We start from the raw sequence: 16,677 nt of genomic DNA, 5'->3' as shown, positions 1-16,677 counted from the left end.
TATACCAACGAGTAAATACTTTAGAATCTTCAGAGGAATATAGAAAGTTAAGAGACAAAATTAAAAAGGATATTAGGAATGATAAGAGAGAGCATGAAAAAGTCTTGGCTAGTAAAATTAAGGAAAACCCGAAGATGTTCTATAAATATATTAAGAGTAAGAGGGTAACGAAGGAAAGGGTAGGGCCTATTAGAGACCATGAGGTTAATCTTTGTGCGGAGGCAGAAAATGTTGGGAGGGTTCTTAACGAATACTTTGCATCTGATTTCACAAAGGAAAGAGGTAATGCAGATACTGCTATCGAGGAGGAGTGTGATAGTCTGGATAAAATAAATACAGTAAGAGGGGAAGTATTAAGGGGTTTAACAGCTTTGAAAGTAGATAAGTCCCCAGGCCTGGATGAAATGCATCCCAGGCTGTTGAGCGAAGTAAAAGAGGAAATAGCAGAGGCCTTGACCATCATTTTCCAGTCCTCTTTGGATCTGAGCAAGGTGCCGGAGGATTGGAGGACTGCTAATGTGGTACCCTTGTTTAAGAAGGGAGAAAGGGTTAGGCCGGGTAATTACAGGCCAGTCAGCCTAACCTCAGTGGTGGGAAAATTATTGGAAAAAATCCTGAAAGACAGGATAAATCTACATTTGGAAAGGCAAAGATTAATTAGGGACAGTCAGCACGGATTTGTTAAGGGAAGATCGTGTTTGACTAACCTGAATGCATTTTTTGAGGAGGTAACCAAGAGGGTCGATGAGGGTAATGCGTACAATGTAGTATATATGGACTTTAGCAAGGCTTTTGATAAGGTCCCACATGGTAGACTGGTCATGAAGGTTAAAGCCCATGGGATCCAGGGCAAAGTGGCAAGTTGGATCCAAAATTGGCTTGGAGGTAGGAAGCAAAGGGTAATGGTTGATGGATGTTTTTGTGACTGGAAGGATGTTTCCAGTGGGGTTCCGCAGGGCTCACTACTGGGCCCCTTGCTTTTTGTGGTATATATCAACGATTTACATTTCAATATAGGGGGTATGATTAAGAGATTTGCAGATGACACTAAAATTGGCTGTGTGGTTGATAATGACGAGGAAAGTCATGGGCTGCAGGAGGATATCAATCTATTGGTCAGGTGGGCAGAGCAGTGGCAAATGGAATTTAATTCAAAGAAGTGTGAGGTGATGCACTTTGGGAGGGTTAATAAGCAAAGGGTATACACATTAAGCGGTAGGTCACTTAATAGTGTAGATGAACAAAGGGACCTTGGAGTGCTTGTCCACAGATCCCTGAAAGTAGCAGGCCAGGTGGATAAGGTGGTTAAGAAGGCATATGGAATGCTTGCCTTTATTAGCCGAGTCATAGAATATAAGAGCAGGGAGGTTATGCTTAAATTATATAATACTTTGATTAGGCCACAGCTGGAGTACTGCGAGCAGTTCTGGTCACTGTATTATAGGAAGGACATGATTGCACTAGAGAGGGTGCAGAGGAGATTTACTAGGATGCTGCCTGGAATGGAGAATCTTAGTTGTGAGGACAGATTGGATAGGCTGGGTTTGTTCTCATTGGAACAGAGGAGGTTGAGAGGAGACATCATCGAGGTGTACAAAATATTGAGGGGCCTGGACATAGTGGAGAATAAGGGTCTATTTCCATTGGCGATGGGGTCTATTATGAAGGGGCATAGTTTTAAGGTAGTTGGTGGAAGGTTTAGAGGGAATTTGAGGGGGGTGGTGGCTTCTTTATGCAGAGGGTTGTGAGGATCTGGAACTCGCTGCCTGGAAGAGTGGTGGATGCAGAAACCCTCACCACTTTTAAGAGATGGTTGGATGGTCACTTAAAGTGCAGAAACCTGCAGGGTTACGGACCTAGAGCTGGTCATTGGGATTAGACTGGATGACCTTTTGTTGGACGGTGCAGATAGAAACATAGAAATTTATAGCGCAGGAGACCATTTCGGCCCATCATGTCCGCACCGGCCGACAAAGAGCCACACAGTCCTTGGTCAGCAGCCCTCAAGGTTACATACAAACTCATGAATAATAGCGGAAAGGCAAAGAGAACCCAGCCCAACCAGTCCGCCTCACACAATTGTGACACCCCTTATACTAAAATATTCTAAACTCCACCCCAACTGGAGCCATGTGATCTCCTGGAAGAGGCAAAAACCAGATAAAAACCCAGGCCAATTCAGGGAGAAAAAATCTGGGAAAATTCCTCTCCGACCCATCCAGGCGATCGACACTAGTCCAGGAGATCACCCTGGCCGTATTCTATTCCCTGCAGTACTTACCATTATATCTGCTCCGTCCAACAAAAGGTCATCCAGTCTAATCCCAATTACCAGCTCTGGGTCTGTAACCCTGCAGGTTACTGCACTTTAAGTGACCATCCAACCATCTCTTAAAAGTGGTGAGGGTTTCTGTATCCACCACTCTTCCAGGCAGCGAGTTCCAGATCCCTACAACCCTCTGCGTAAAGAAGCCCCCCTCAAATCCCCTCTAAACCTTCCACCAACCACCTTAAAACTATGCCCCCTCGTAATAGCCCCTTCCACCAATGGAAATAGACCCTTACTGTCCACTGTGTCCGGGCCCCTCAGTATTTTGTACACCTCGATGAGGTCTCAACCTCCTCTGTACCAATGAGAACAAACCCAGCCTATCCAATCTGTCCTCATAACTAAGATTCTCCATTCCAGGCAGCATCTTAGTAAATCCCCTCTGCACCCTCTCTAGTGCAATCACATCCTTCCTATAATACTGTGACTAGAACTGCACGCAGTACTCCAGCTGTGGCCTAACCAAAGTATTGCACAATTTAAGCATAACCTCCCTGCTCTTATATTCTATGCCTCGGCCAATAAAGGCAAGCATTCCATATGCCTTCTTAACCACCTTATCCACCTGGCCAGCTACTTTCAGGGATCTGTGGACAAGCACTCCAAGGTCCCCTTGTTCATCTACCGCTTAATGTGTATACCCTTTCCTTATTAGCCCTCCCAAAGTGCATCACCTCATACTTCTCTGAATTAAATTCCATTTGCCACTGCTCTGCCCAGCTGACCAGTAGATTGATATCCTCCTGCAGCCCATGACTTTCCTCTTCACCATCAACCACACAGACAATGTTAGTGTTGTCTGCAAACTTCTTAATCATACTCCCTATATTCAAATCTAAATCGTTGATATATACCACAAAAAGCAAGGATCCCACTACTGAGCCCTGCAGAACCCCACTGGAAACATCCTTCCAGTCACAAAAACATCCATCAACCATTACCCTTTGCTTCCTACCTCCAAGCCAATTTTGGATCCAACTTGCCACTTTGCCCTGTATCCCATGGGCTTTAACCTTCATGACCAGTCTACCATGTGGGACCTTATCAAAAGCCTTGCTAAGGTCCATATATACTACATTGTACGCACTACCCTCACCGACCCTCTTGGTTACCTCCTCAAAAAATGTAAATCAGGTTAGTCAAACACAATCTTCCCTTAACAAATCCGTGCTGACTGTCCCTAATTAATCCTTGCCTTTCCAAATGTAGATTTATCCTGTCTTTCAGGATTTTTTCCAATAATTTTCCCACCACTGAGGTTAGGCTGACAGGCCTGTAATTACACGGGCTATCCCTTTTTCCCTTCTTAAACAAGGGTAGTACATTAGCAGTCCTCCAATCCTCCGGCACCATGCTCAGATCCAAAGAGGACTGGAAAATGATGGTCAAGGCCTCTGCTATTTCCTCTTTTACTTCGCTCAACAGCCTGGGATGCATTTCATCCAGGCCTGGGGACTTATCCACTTTCAAAGCTGCTAAATCCCTTAATACTTCCTCTCTCATTATATTTATTTTATCCAGAATATCACGCTCCTCCTCGATAGCAGTATCTGCATTGCCCCTTTCCTTTGTGAAAACAGATGCAAAGTATTCGTTAAGAACCCTACCAACATCTTCTGCCTCCACACAAAGATTACCCTCATGGTCTCTAATAGGCCCTACCCTTTCCTTAGTTACCCTCTTACTCTTAATATATTTATAGAATATCTTAGGGATTTCCTTAATTTTACTGGTCAAGAATTTCTCGTGTTCTTTTAATATTCCTAATATCCTTTTTAATTTTACCTCTTATCTTTCTATATTCCTCGAAAGGTTCTAAAGTATTTAGCTGTTGATATGTGACATAAACGTCCTTTTTTTTCTTAATCCTCCCCTATAAGTCCCTAGGCATCCAGGGGGCTCCAGAATTATTTTTTTCAGATATAATGGTAAGTACTGCAGGGAATAGAATACGGCCAGGGTGATCTCCTGGACTAGTTTTGATCGTCTGGAAGTGTCGGAGAGGAATTTTCCCAGATTTTTTCTCCCTAAATTGGCCTGGGTTTTTATCTGGTTTTTGCCTCTCCCAGGAGATCACACGGCTCCGGTTGGGGTGGAATGTAGAATGTTTCAGTATAAGGGATGTCACAGTTGTGTGGGGCGGACTGGTTGGGCCGGGTGCTCTTTGCCTTTCCGTCATTGTTCATTGTTCATAGGTTTATATGTAACCTTCAGGGCTACTGACCGAGGGCCGTGTGACTCTTTGTCGGCCGGTGAGGACACGTTGTGCCGGAATGGCCTCCTTCTGTGCTGTAAATTTCTATGTTTCTAAACTGAGCGTTATATCAGGATAAAACACATAGCACTAATACTAAGTGGTCTGCACACTGGTATTAAACAGAGTGCACTGAAACCGTCGGCTGGATTTTCCTTTGTCTATAGCCTCATTTAGCGACCAGAGGGTTCATTAATGCAAGCGTAAGAGATAAGCAACGGGGCGTGCAGCTTTTAGCGCCTGATGGAATATTCATTAAAGGCTCACCGGGAGTGCAAATCAGTAGCGCCTGGCTGTTGATGGATCACTCCGATCGTGTCGTAATGAGCACGCTTACGCCCCGGTCGGTAAATTCAGTGCGTGCGCCTCATTGAGCGCCCGCCAATAACAACGTCTGGAAAAACAGTCGGTGCAGGCTTCCAGAGTCGTTCACTGGAGGCTACATAAAGGGATGAGGAAGCGCTTCCCTCGGAGGTCACAGTCAGTGCAAGGTTTACACACAGCACGGTGTGAGTCTCAGTCACAGTCAGTGCAAGGTTTACACACAGCACGATGTGAGTCTCAGTCACAGTCAGTGCAAGGTTTACACACAGCACGGTGTGAGTCTCAGTCACAGTCAGTGCAAGGTTTACACACAGCACGGTGTGAGTCTCAGTCACAGTCAGTGCAAGGTTTACACACAGCACGGTGTGAGTCTCAGTCACAGTCAGTGCAAGGTTTACACACAGCACGGTGTGAGTCTCAGTCACAGTCAGTGCAAGGTTTACACACAGCACGGTGTGTGAGTCTCAGTCACAGTCAGTGCAAGGTTTACACACAGCACGGTGTGAGTCTCAGTCACAGTCAGTGCAAGGTTTACACACAGCACGGTGTGTGAGTCTCAGTCACAGTCAGTGCAAGGTTTACACACAGCACGGTGTGAGTCTCAGTCACAGTCAGTGCAAGGTTTACACACAGCACGGTGTGAGTCTCAGTCACAGTCAGTGCAAGGTTTACACACAGCACGGTGTGAGTCTCAGTCACAGTCAGTGCAAGGTTTACACACAGCACGGTGTGAGTCTCAGTCACAGTCAGTGCAAGGTTTACACACAGCACGGTGTGTGAGTCTCAGTCACAGTCAGTGCAAGGTTTACACACAGCACGGTGTGAGTCTCAGTCACAGTCAGTGCAAGGTTTACACACAGCACGGTGTGAGTCTCAGTCACAGTCAGTGCAAGGTTTACACACAGCACGGTGTCAGTCTCAGTCACAGTCAGTGCAAGGTTTACACACAGCACGGTGTGAGTCTCAGTCACAGTCAGTGCAAGGTTTACACACAGCACGGTGGGAGTCTCAGTCACAGTCAGTGCAAGGTTTACACACAGCACGGTGTGAGTCTCAGTCACAGTCAGTGCAAGGTTTACACACAGCATGGTGTGAGTCTCAGTCACAGTCAGTGCAAGGTTTACACACAGCACGGTGTGAGTCTCAGTCACAGTCAGTGCAAGGTTTACACACAGCACGGTGTGAGTCTCAGTCACAGTCAGTGCAAGGTTTACACACAGCACGGTGTGAGTCTCAGTCACAGTCACTGCAAGGTTTACACACAGCATGGTGTGTGAGTCTCAGTCACAGTCAGTGCAAGGTTTACACACAGCACGGTGTGAGTCTCAGTCACAGAGCAAGGTTTACACACAGCACGGTGTGAGTCTCAGTCACAGTCAGTGCAAGGTTTACACACAGCACGGTGTGAGTCTCAGTCACAGTCAGTGCAAGGTTTACACACAGCACGGTGTGAGTCTCAGTCACAGTCAGTGCAAGGTTTACACACAGCACGGTGTGAGTCTCAGTCACAGTCAGTGCAAGGTTTACACACAGCACGGTGTGAGTCTCAGTCACAGTCAGTGCAAGGTTTACACACAGCACGGTGTGAGTCTCAGTCACAGTCAGTGCAAGGTTTACACACAGCACAGTGTGAGTCTCAGTCACAGTCAGTGCAAGGTTTACACACAGCACGGTGTGTGAGTCTCAGTCACAGAGCAAGGTTTACACACAGCACGGTGTGAGTCTCAGTCACAGTCAGTGCAAGGTTTACACACAGCACGGTGTGAGTCTCAGTCACAGTCAGTGCAAGGTTTACACACAGCACGGTGTGAATCTCAGTCACAGTCAGTGCAAGGTTTACACACAGCATGGTGTGTGAGTCTCAGTCACAGTCAGTGCAAGGTTTACACACAGCACGGTGTGTGAGTCTCAGTCACAGTCAGTGCAAGGTTTACACACAGCATGGTGTGAGTCTCAGTCACAGTCAGTGCAAGGTTAACACACAGCACGGTGTGAGTCTCAGTCACAGTCAGTGCAAGGTTTACACACAGCACGGTGTGAGTCTCAGTCACAGTCAGTGCAAGGTTTACACACAGCACGGTGTGAGTCTCAGTCACAGTCAGTGCAAGGTTTACACACAGCACGGTGTGAGTCTCAGTCACAGTCAGTGCAAGGTTAACACACAGCACGGTGTGAGTCTCAGTCACAGTCAGTGCAAGGTTTACACACAGCACGGTGTGAGTCTCAGTCACAGTCAGTGCAAGGTTTACACACAGCACGGTGTGAGTCTCAGTCACAGTCAGTGCAAGGTTTACACACAGCACGGTGTGAGTCTCAGTCACAGTCAGTACAAGGTTTACACACAGCACGGTGTGAGTCTCAGTCACAGTCAGTGCAAGGTTTACACACAGCACGGTGTGTGAGTCTCAGTCACAGTCAGTGCAAGGTTTACACACAGCACGGTGTGAGTCTCAGTCACAGTCAGTGCAAGGTTTACACACAGCACGGTGTGAGTCTCAGTCACAGTCAGTGCAAGGTTTACACACAGCACGGTGTGAGTCTCAGTCACAGTCAGTGCAAGGTTTACACACAGCACGGTGTGTGAGTCTCAGTCACAGTCAGTGCAAGGTTTACACACAGCACGGTGTGAGTCTCAGTCACAGTCAGTGCAAGGTTTACACACAGCAAGGTGTGAGTCTCAGTCACAGTCAGTGCAAGGTTTACACACAGCACGCTGTGAGTCTCAGTCACAGTCAGTGCAAGGTTTACACACAGCACGGTGTGAGTCTCAGTCACAGTCAGTGCAAGGTTTACACACAGCACGGTGTGAGTCTCAGTCACAGTCAGTGCAAGGTTTACACACAGCACGGTGTGAGTCTCAGTCACAGTCAGTGCAAGGTTTACACACAGCACGGTGTGAGTCTCAGTCACAGTCAGTGCAAGGTTTACACACAGCACGCTGTGAGTCTCAGTCACAGTCACTGCAAGGTTTACACACAGCATGGTGTGAGTCTCAGTCACAGTCAGTGCAAGGTTTACACACAGCACGGTGTGAGTCTCAGTCACAGTCAGTGCAAGGTTTACACACAGCACGGTGTGAGTCTCAGTCACAGTCAGTGCAAGGTTAACACACAGCACGGTGTGAGTCTCAGTCACAGTCAGTGCAAGGTTTACACACAGCACGGTGTGAGTCTCAGTCACAGTCAGTGCAAGGTTTACACACAGCACGGTGTGTGAGTCTCAGTCACAGTCAGTGCAAGGTTTACACACAGCACGGTGTGAGTCTCAGTCACAGTCAGTGCAAGGTTTACACACAGCACAGTGTGAGTCTCAGTCACAGTCAGTGCAAGGTTTACACACAGCACGGTGTGAGTCTCAGTCACAGTCAGTGCAAGGTTTACACACAGCACGGTGTGAGTCTCAGTCACAGTCAGTGCAAGGTTTACACACAGCACGGTGTGAGTCTCAGTCACAGTCAGTGCAAGGTTTACACACAGCACGGTGTGAGTCTCAGTCACAGTCAGTGCAAGGTTTACACACAGCACGGTGTGTGAGTCTCAGTCACAGTCAGTGCAAGGTTTACACACAGCACGGTGTGAGTCTCAGTCACAGTCAGTGCAAGGTTTACACACAGCACAGTGTGAGTCTCAGTCACAGTCAGTGCAAAGTTTACACACAGCACGGTGTGAGTCTCAGTCACAGTCAGTGCAAGGTTTACACACAGCACGGTGTGAGTCTCAGTCACAGTCAGTGCAAGGTTTACACACAGCACGGTGTGAGTCTCAGTCACAGTCAGTGCAAGGTTTACACACAGCACGGTGTGAGTCTCAGTCACAGTCAGTGCAAGGTTTACACACAGCACGGTGTGAGTCTCAGTCACAGTCAGTGCAAGGTTTACACACAGCACGGTGTGAGTCTCAGTCACAGAGCAAGGTTTACACACAGCACGGTGTGAGTCTCAGTCACAGTCAGTGCAAGGTTTACACACAGCACGGAGTGAGTCTCAGTCACAGTCAGTGCAAGGTTTACACACAGCACGGTGTGAGTCTCAGTCACAGTCAGTGCAAGGTTTACACACAGCACGGTGTGAGTCTCAGTCACAGTCAGTGCAAGGTTTACACACAGCACGGTGTGAGTCTCAGTCACAGAGCAAGGTTTACACACAGCACGGTGTGAGTCTCAGTCACAGTCAGTGCAAGGTTTACACACAGCACGGTGTGAGTCTCAGTCACAGTCAGTGCAAGGTTTACACACAGCACGGTGTGAGTCTCAGTCACAGAGCAAGGTTTACACACAGCATGGTGTGAGTCTCAGTCACAGTCAGTGCAAGGTTTACACACAGCACGGTGTGAGTCTCAGTCACAGTCAGTGCAAGGTTTACACACAGCACGGTGTGAGTCTCAGTCACAGTCAGTGCAAGGTTTACACACAGCACGGTGTGAGTCTCAGTCACAGTCAGTGCAAGGTTTACACACAGCACGGTGTGAGTCTCAGTCACAGTCACTGCAAGGTTTACACACAGCATGGTGTGTGAGTCTCAGTCACAGTCAGTGCAAGGTTTACACACAGCACGGTGTGAGTCTCAGTCACAGTCAGTGCAAGGTTTACACACAGCACGGTGTGAGTCTCAGTCACAGAGCAAGGTTTACACACAGCACGGTGTGAGTCTCAGTCACAGTCAGTGCAAGGTTTACACACAGCACGGTGTGAGTCTCAGTCACAGTCAGTGCAAGGTTTACACACAGCACGGTGTAAGTCTCAGTCACAGTCAGTGCAAGGTTTACACACAGCACGGTGTGAGTCTCAGTCACAGTCAGTGCAAGGTTTACACACAGCACGGTGTGAGTCTCAGTCACAGTCAGTGCAAGGTTTACACACAGCACGGTGTGAGTCTCAGTCACAGTCAGTGCAAGGTTTACACACAGCACGGTGTGAGTCTCAGTCACAGTCAGTGCAAGGTTTACACACAGCACGGTGTGAGTCTCAGTCACAGTCAGTGCAAGGTTTACACACAGCACGGTGTGAGTCTCAGTCACAGAGCAAGGTTTACACACAGCACGGTGTGAGTCTCAGTCACAGTCAGTGCAAGGTTTACACACAGCACGGTGTGAGTCTCAGTCACAGTCAGTGCAAGGTTTACACACAGCACGGTGTGAGTCTCAGTCACAGTCAGTGCAAGGTTTACACACAGCACGGTGTGAGTCTCAGTCACAGTCAGTGCAAGGTTTACACACAGCACGGTGTGAGTCTCAGTCACAGTCAGTGCAAGGTTTACACACAGCACGGTGTGAGTCTCAGTCACAGTCAGTGCAAGGTTTACACACAGCACGGTGTGAGTCTCAGTCACAGTCACTGCAAGGTTTACACACAGCACTGTGTGAGTCTCAGTCACAGTCAGTGCAAGGTTTACACACAGCACGGAGTGAGTCTCAGTCACAGTCAGTGCAAGGTTTACACACAGCACGGTGTGAGTCTCAGTCACAGTCAGTGCAAGGTTCACACACAGCACGGTGTGAGTCTCAGTCACAGTCACTGCAAGGTTTACACACAGCATGGTGTGTGAGTCTCAGTCACAGTCAGTGCAAGGTTTACACACAGCACGGTGTGAGTCTCAGTCACAGTCAGTGCAAGGTTTACACACAGCACGGTGTGAGTCTCAGTCACAGAGCAAGGTTTACACACAGCACGGTGTGAGACTCAGTCACAGTCACTGCAAGGTTTACACACAGCATTGTGTGTGAGTCTCAGTCACAGTCAGTGCAAGGTTTACACACAGCACGGTGTGAGTCTCAGTCACAGTCAGCGCAAGGTATACACACAGCACGGTGTGAGTCTCAGTCACAGTCAGTGCAAGGTTTACACACAGCACGGTGTGAGTCTCAGTCACAGTCAGTGCAAGGTTTACACACAGCACGGTGTGAGTCTCAGTCACAGTCAGTGCAAGGTTTACACACAGCACGGTGTGTGAGTCTCAGTCACAGTCAGTGCAAGGTTTACACACAGCATGGTGTGAGTCTCAGTCACAGTCAGTGCAAGGTTAACACACAGCACGGTGTGAGTCTCAGTCACAGTCAGTGCAAGGTTTACACACAGCACGGTGTGAGTCTCAGTCACAGTCAGTGCAAGGTTTACACACAGCACGGTGTGAGTTTCAGTCACTGTCAGTGCAAGGTTTACACACAGCACGGTGTGAGTCTCAGTCACAGTCAGTGCAAGGTTAACACACAGCACGGTGTGAGTCTCAGTCACAGTCAGTGCAAGGTTTACACACTGCACGGTGTGAGTCTCAGTCACAGTCAGTGCAAGGTTTACACACAGCACGGTGTGAGTCTCAGTCACAGTCAGTGCAAGGTTTACACACAGCACGGTGTGAGTCTCAGTCACAGAGCAAGGTTTACACACAGCACGGTGTGAGTCTCAGTCACAGTCAGTGCAAGGTTTACACACAGCACGGTGTGAGTCTCAGTCACAGTCAGTGCAAGGTTTACACACAGCACGGTGTGAATCTCAGTCACAGTCAGTGCAAGGTTTACACACAGCACGGTGTGTGAGTCTCAGTCACAGTCAGTGCAAGGTTTACACACAGCACGGTGTGTGAGTCTCAGTCACAGTCAGTGCAAGGTTTACACACAGCATGGTGTGAGTCTCAGTCACAGTCAGTGCAAGGTTAACACACAGCACGGTGTGAGTCTCAGTCACAGTCAGTGCAAGGTTTACACACAGCACGGTGTGAGACTCAGTCACAGTCAGTGCAAGGTTTACACACAGCACGGTGTGAGTCTCAGTCACAGTCAGTGCAAGATTTACACACAGCACGGTGTGAGTCTCAGTCACAGTCAGTGCAAGGTTAACACACAGCACGGTGTGAGTCTCAGTCACAGTCAGTGCAAGGTTTACACACAGCACGGTGTGAGTCTCAGTCACAGTCAGTGCAAGGTTTACACACAGCACGGTGTGAGTCTCAGTCACAGTCAGTGCAAGGTTTACACACAGCACGGTGTGAGTCTCAGTCACAGTCAGTGCAAGGTTTACACACAGCACGGTGTGTGAGTCTCAGTCACAGTCAGTGCAAGGTTTACACACAGCACGGTGTGAGTCTCAGTCACAGTCAGTGCAAGGTTTACACACAGCACGGTGTGAGTCTCAGTCACAGTCAGTGCAAGGTTTACACACAGCACGGTGTGAGTCTCAGTCACAGTCAGTGCAAGGTTTACACACAGCACGGTGTGAGTCTCAGTCACAGTCAGTGCAAGGTTTACACACAGCACGGTGTGAGTCTCAGTCACAGTCAGTGCAAGGTTTACACACAGCACGGTGTGAGTCTCAGTCACAGTCAGTGCAAGGTTTACACACAGCATGGTGTGAGTCTCAGTCACAGTCAGTGCAAGGTTTACACACAGCACGGTGTGAGTCTCAGTCACAGTCAGTGCAAGGTTTACACACAGCACGGTGTGAGTCTCAGTCACAGTCAGTGCAAGGTTTACACACAGCACGGTGTGAGTCTCAGTCACAGTCAGTGCAAGGTTTACACACAGCACGGTGTGAGTCTCAGTCACAGTCAGTGCAAGGTTTACACACAGCACGGTGTGAGTCTCAGTCACAGTCACTGCAAGGTTTACACACAGCACGGTGTGAGTCTCAGTCACAGAGCAAGGTTTACACACAGCACGGTGTGAGTCTCAGTCACAGTCACTGCAAGGTTTACACACAGCATGGTGTGTGAGTCTCAGTCACAGTCAGTGCAAGGTTTACACACAGCACGGTGTGAGTCTCAGTCACAGTCAGTGCAAGGTTTACACACAGCACGGTGTGTGAGTCTCAGTCACAGTCAGTGCAAGGTTTACACACAGCATGGTGTGAGTCTCAGTCACAGTCAGTGCAAGGTTAACACACAGCACGGTGTGAGTCTCAGTCACAGTCAGTGCAAGGTTTACACACAGCACGGTGTGAGTCTCAGTCACAGTCAGTGCAAGGTTTACACACAGCACGGTGTGAGTCTCAGTCACAGTCAGTGCAAGGTTTACACACAGCACGGTGTGAGTCTCAGTCACAGTCAGTGCAAGGTTTACACACAGCACGGTGTGAGTCTCAGTCACAGTCAGTGCAAGGTTTACACACAGCACGGTGTGAGTCTCAGTCACAGTCAGTGCAAGGTTTACACACAGCACGGTGTGTGAGTCTCAGTCACAGTCAGTGCAAGGTTTACACACAGCACGGTGTGAGTCTCAGTCACAGTCAGTGCAAGGTTTACACACAGCACGGTGTGAGTCTCAGTCACAGTCAGTGCAAGGTTTACACACAGCACGGTGTGAGTCTCAGTCACAGTCAGTGCAAGGTTTACACACAGCACGGTGTGAGTCTCAGTCACAGTCAGTGCAAGGTTTACACACAGCACGGTGTGAGTCTCAGTCACAGTCAGTGCAAGGTTTACACACAGCACGGTGTGAGTCTCAGTCACAGTCAGTGCAAGGTTTACACACAGCATGGTGTGAGTCTCAGTCACAGTCAGTGCAAGGTTTACACACAGCACGGTGTGAGTCTCAGTCACAGTCAGTGCAAGGTTTACACACAGCACGGTGTGAGTCTCAGTCACAGTCAGTGCAAGGTTTACACACAGCACGGTGTGAGTCTCAGTCACAGTCAGTGCAAGGTTTACACACAGCACGGTGTGAGTCTCAGTCACAGTCAGTGCAAGGTTTACACACAGCACGGTGTGAGTCTCAGTCACAGTCACTGCAAGGTTTACACACAGCACGGTGTGAGTCTCAGTCACAGAGCAAGGTTTACACACAGCACGGTGTGAGTCTCAGTCACAGTCACTGCAAGGTTTACACACAGCATGGTGTGTGAGTCTCAGTCACAGTCAGTGCAAGGTTTACACACAGCACGGTGTGAGTCTCAGTCACAGTCAGTGCAAGGTTTACACACAGCACGGTGTGTGAGTCTCAGTCACAGTCAGTGCAAGGTTTACACACAGCATGGTGTGAGTCTCAGTCACAGTCAGTGCAAGGTTAACAGACAGCACGGTGTGAGTCTCAGTCACAGTCAGTGCAAGGTTTACACACAGCACGGTGTGAGTCTCAGTCACAGTCAGTGCAAGGTTTACACACAGCACGGTGTGAGTCTCAGTCACAGTCAGTGCAAGGTTTACACACAGCACGGTGTGAGTCTCAGTCACAGTCAGTGCAAGGTTTACACACAGCACGGTGTGAGTCTCAGTCACAGTCAGTGCAAGGTTTACACACAGCACGGTGTGAGTCTCAGTCACAGTCAGTGCAAGGTTTACACACAGCACGGTGTGTGAGTCTCAGTCACAGTCAGTGCAAGGTTTACACACAGCACGGTGTGAGTCTCAGTCACAGTCAGTGCAAGGTTTACACACAGCACGGTGTGAGTCTCAGTCACAGTCAGTGCAAGGTTTACACACAGCACGGTGTGAGTCTCAGTCACAGTCAGTGCAAGGTTTACACACAGCACGGTGTGAGTCTCAGTCACAGTCAGTGCAAGGTTTACACACAGCACGGTGTGAGTCTCAGTCACAGTCAGTGCAAGGTTTACACACAGCACGGTGTGAGTCTCAGTCACAGTCAGTGCAAGGTTTACACACAGCATGGTGTGAGTCTCAGTCACAGTCAGTGCAAGGTTTACACACAGCACGGTGTGAGTCTCAGTCACAGTCAGTGCAAGGTTTACACACAGCACGGTGTGAGTCTCAGTCACAGTCAGTGCAAGGTTTACACACAGCACGGTGTGAGTCTCAGTCACAGTCAGTGCAAGGTTTACACACAGCACGGTGTGAGTCTCAGTCACAGTCAGTGCAAGGTTTACACACAGCACGGTGTGAGTCTCAGTCACAGTCACTGCAAGGTTTACACACAGCACGGTGTGAGTCTCAGTCACAGAGCAAGGTTTACACACAGCACGGTGTGAGTCTCAGTCACAGTCACTGCAAGGTTTACACACAGCATGGTGTGTGAGTCTCAGTCACAGTCAGTGCAAGGTTTACACACAGCACGGTGTGAGTCTCAGTCACAGTCACTGCAAGGTTTACACACAGCACGGTGTGTGAGTCTCAGTCACAGTCAGTGCAAGGTTTACACACAGCACGGTGTGTGAGTCTCAGTCACAGTCAGTGCAAGGTTTACACACAGCATGGTGTGAGTCTCAGTCACAGTCAGTGCAAGGTTAACACACAGCACGGTGTGAGTCTCAGTCACAGTCAGTGCAAGGTTTACACACAGCACGGTGTGAGTCTCAGTCACAGTCAGTGCAAGGTTTACACACAGCACGGTGTGAGTCTCAGTCACAGTCAGTGCAAGGTTAACACACAGCACGGTGTGAGTCTCAGTCACAGTCAGTGCAAGGTTTACACACAGCACGGTGTGAGTCTCAGTCACAGTCAGTGCAAGGTTTACACACAGCACGGTGTGAGTCTCAGTCACAGTCAGTGCAAGGTTTACACACAGCACGGTGTGAGTCTCAGTCACAGAGCAAGGTTTACACACAGCACGGTGTGAGTCTCAGTCACAGTCAGTGCAAGGTTTACACACAGCACGGTGTGAGTCTCAGTCACAGTCAGTGCAAGGTTTACACACAGCACGGTGTGAGTCTCAGTCACAGAGCAAGGTTTACACACAGCACGGTGTGAGTCTCAGTCACAGTCAGTGCAAGGTTAACACACAGCACGGTGTGAGTCTCAGTCACAGTCAGTGCAAGGTTTACACACAGCACGGTGTGAATCTCAGTCACAGTCAGTGCAAGGTTTACACACAGCACGGTGTGTGAGTCTCAGTCACAGTCAGTGCAAGGTTTACACACAGCACGGTGTGTGAGTCTCAGTCACAGTCAGTGCAAGGTTTACACACAGCATGGTGTGAGTCTCAGTCACAGTCAGTGCAAGGTTAACACACAGCACGGTGTGAGTCTCAGTCACAGTCAGTGCAAGGTTTACACACAGCACGGTGTGAGTCTCAGTCACAGTCAGTGCAAGGTTTACACACAGCACGGTGTGAGTCTCAGTCACAGTCAGTGCAAGGTTAACACACAGCACGGTGTGAGTCTCAGTCACAGTCAGTGCAAGGTTTACACACAGCACGGTGTGAGTCTCAGTCACAGAGCAAGGTTTACACACAGCACGGTGTGAGTCTCAGTCACAGTCACTGCAAGGTTTACACACAGCATGGTGTGTGAGTCTCAGTCACAGTCAGTGCAAGGTTTACACACAGCACGGTGTGAGTCTCAGTCACAGAGCAAGGTTTACACACAGCACGGTGTGAGTCTCAGTCACAGTCAGTGCAAGGTTTACACACAGCACGGTGTGAGTCTCAGTCACAGTCAGTGCAAGGTTTACACACAGCACGGTGTGAATCTCAGTCACAGTCAGTGCAAGGTTTACACACAGCATGGTGTGTGAGTCTCAGTCACAGTCAGTGCAAGGTTTACACACAGCACGGTGTGTGAGTCTCAGTCACAGTCAGTGCAAGGTTTACACACAGCATGGTGTGAGTCTCAGTCACAGTCAGTGCAAGGTTTACACACAGCACGGTGTGAGTCTCAGTCACAGTCAGTGCAAGGTTTACACACAGCACGGTGTGTGAGTCTCAGTTACAGTCAGTGCAAGGTTAACACACAGCACGGTGTGAGTCTCAGTCACAGTCAGTGCAAGGTTTACACACAGCACGGTGTGAGTCTCAGTCACAGTCAGTGCAAGGTTTACACACAGCACGGTGTGAGTCTCAGTCACAGTCAGTGCAAGGTTTACACACAGCACGGTGTGAGTCTCAGTCACAGT

At 48.9% G+C, this 16,677-nt stretch overlaps 1 protein-coding gene across 1 annotated transcript in view; it reads right to left on the bottom strand.

Moving 5' to 3' along the window:
- Window positions 1–16,677, bottom strand: part of LOC139228282 (disintegrin and metalloproteinase domain-containing protein 19-like) — a 268,077-nt gene that overhangs the window by 194,514 nt on the left and 56,886 nt on the right. The window lies entirely within an intron of this gene.

The sequence above is a fragment of the Pristiophorus japonicus genome, chromosome 2 (assembly GCF_044704955.1).
Source record: "Pristiophorus japonicus isolate sPriJap1 chromosome 2, sPriJap1.hap1, whole genome shotgun sequence".
In the NCBI taxonomy this organism is placed as follows: domain Eukaryota; kingdom Metazoa; phylum Chordata; class Chondrichthyes; family Pristiophoridae; genus Pristiophorus; species Pristiophorus japonicus.
Note: the sequence above shows the minus strand (reverse complement) of the source record. Positions and strands in the feature narration are given on the sequence as shown.